The sequence below is a fragment of the Nyctereutes procyonoides genome, unplaced genomic scaffold (assembly GCF_905146905.1).
Source record: "Nyctereutes procyonoides isolate TBG_1078 unplaced genomic scaffold, NYPRO_anot_genome, whole genome shotgun sequence".
NCBI lineage: Eukaryota > Metazoa > Chordata > Mammalia > Carnivora > Canidae > Nyctereutes > Nyctereutes procyonoides.
In genome coordinates this window covers 41,776,825-41,779,196 of record NW_026575146.1, presented here as the reverse complement: position 1 = coordinate 41,779,196, position 2,372 = coordinate 41,776,825, and the positions used below count along the sequence as shown (strand labels likewise).

The following is a 2,372-nucleotide window of genomic DNA, read 5'->3' as shown; positions in this document are numbered from 1 at the left end:
ATGAGGACCATGAAGGGAGTCTTTTACTTTGAAACAGAAAAGGGTCACCTCTTTTTTTTTTTTTTTTTGATACCCATCACTTTGATTTCAGGACTAAGCTACTCTTTAGACTCATGGATGATATTAAGTTATACCCCTGTTTAAATATCTGTAGGATATTTTATTTTACAAAGATAGGTTCTAAAAATCATAAAACTGGACAGATTAATGATATCACACATATCAAACAGACTTAAATGTAGGTCGTGGCTCTCATTCACTCAATCCTACTGTTAAGATGTTACAAGATACATATTTAGAACACCACCCTGCTATTTTCTCTTGGGGAGGCTATATTCAAGTTCACAAGAAGTACCCCAATATTTATAGACAGCTATTATCAAAGGGATCTTTCCCTGATTTTAGCAAAGAGAAACAGTCCAAGTTTTATTTTTTATGACTACTGACATGATTTAACTATATCACTTTGGCACATGGTCTTACTATTTCTCCCACTATGGCAAATTCCAGTTTCCTCAAGTCTTTTGCTTACACTTTTCCAGAAATAAAGCTTAAATATCATATCTTTCAAACCTTCAAACTAAAATGTTATCTTTATATATACATGTATAGGTTGATATATTTACAAATATCCTTTCCAATTTCAAGCTCAACAAAGACATGCATTTAGAGCTATATGAATGTGTCATTGCAAAGGACAACTTAATATCAAAAGAAATCATAACCTTCCATTGTAGCATTTGATAGAGAAAACATTGATTTTGACACATTATTTTATTCAGATAGCAGTCTAGTCACACATGGTTCAAGAACCTCAAATAATAAATCAGATATAATCAAATGTTAATAATTGGGCTTCAAGTATAGCAAATGATGCCATGCCTACTTATGATCTTGCTAAGATAAAACCACATCCACACCTCAGAGGCCACCAAACCATTCAGCACAGCTTCCTTAACTGTGAATTATTTGAAGCTGCCAAATTGAGTGCCAGTGACAATTTTTTTGCAGCTCTGAATATCCATAGGGACCTCAGCAGGAATTGGAGGAACCAGCTCTACCCTAAGATAGCATCAAAATATGGCAGTCTAGGCTACAAGAGAGTCACAGCAGCTTTTTCCAGGAGTGGAATCTTCTCTATGAGGTTATAGACAGATTGGATCATAGCTCTAGCATGAAAAATTTGTCATTCAGAACTGGAGGGTGACCTCTCTGTGCGGCTCTAGTGAAGGAAGGGATGATGGGGAAGAGACAAAGAATGATGTTAATGAGGAATCACCTCTACATTATGAATAAAAGAATGAATGTGATCATCTGCAGGGAATAAGATGATGGAATGGAAGAGATTTTACATTTATAGAATAGTCTCATAAATTTTATAATTAGAAAAGATGCAGGAGGGTTCTTCTTAATTTAGCAAAGCAGGTGGTGTGCAGCAGCATGATGTAATGGAAAGAACAGTAATTTTGAGGCCAGAAAGACCTGAGTTTGAGTCTTGGCTTTATTCCTTTTTAACAAGGTACCAAACTTATCTGTCACAGTTTCTTCATAGTAAAATGGGGACAAGAGTATTTATTTTGCCAGGTAGTTATACACATTCAACGATAGGACATGGAAGTTAATTTCATTTCCAACAGCCATTTATTAATCTTTTACTGAGTGCCAATATTCCATTATGTCTTTATCCTCAAGGAGTTTGATGTCTAGAAAGGAATTCTTTTTCATTCTCTTTTTGGGTCAAAAAACCTCCAAACACCCAGCTTTTGCAGAATTGTGAGAGGACTTGTTGACTGCTTTCCTGTCTGTGTGCTTTTAGATAACTATATCAAATCCCATGTGTAAGTGTTATTCCGGTCTGCCTGGATTTAGCCACTAATGCTGGGCAAGCCACTTCTCCAAGGCAGTGTGCCACGAATGTGACCCCTTGACCTCTGGCCAACCGGCTTGGTGGAGGGAACCCTTTGTAGCTGCCAGTCATAAGGCATGAGTGGCCTTGGACTCCTGGCTTCAATAGTGATTCAGCCTGTCTCGTCCTCATCTCTGTAATAAACTTGATGTGTGTTTTTTCTAGTCTTCTTTTTGTTATTGTTGTTGTTAGCAGCTGAACATAGGGTTATTTAACTTTTAGATGGTCTCCCAGAGAGCAATGGTACCAGGCTGAGGACCTAAGAGCCGCTGACCACAATCATGAACAGTAAATGACATTCATCCATTTATAATCTCCATTACTTTTAGGGAGAATAAGTAAAGACATGTGTCCTTGATTAGGGAGATTGGAATTAAACATGATGATTGAACTTGGAATGTGAGTCTAGAGAAATGTTAAATTAAATTCTAACAGAAATGCTTTGGCAAAAGGATTATAAATTAAA

General features: G+C 36.6%; 1 pseudogene; it reads right to left on the bottom strand.

The window, feature by feature from the left end:
- Positions 1 to 857: 857 nt before the first annotated feature.
- LOC129500001 (ATP synthase subunit g, mitochondrial-like) lies at positions 858 to 1,165 on the bottom strand (annotated as a pseudogene).
- Between the last annotated feature and the right edge of the window lie 1,207 nt (positions 1,166 to 2,372).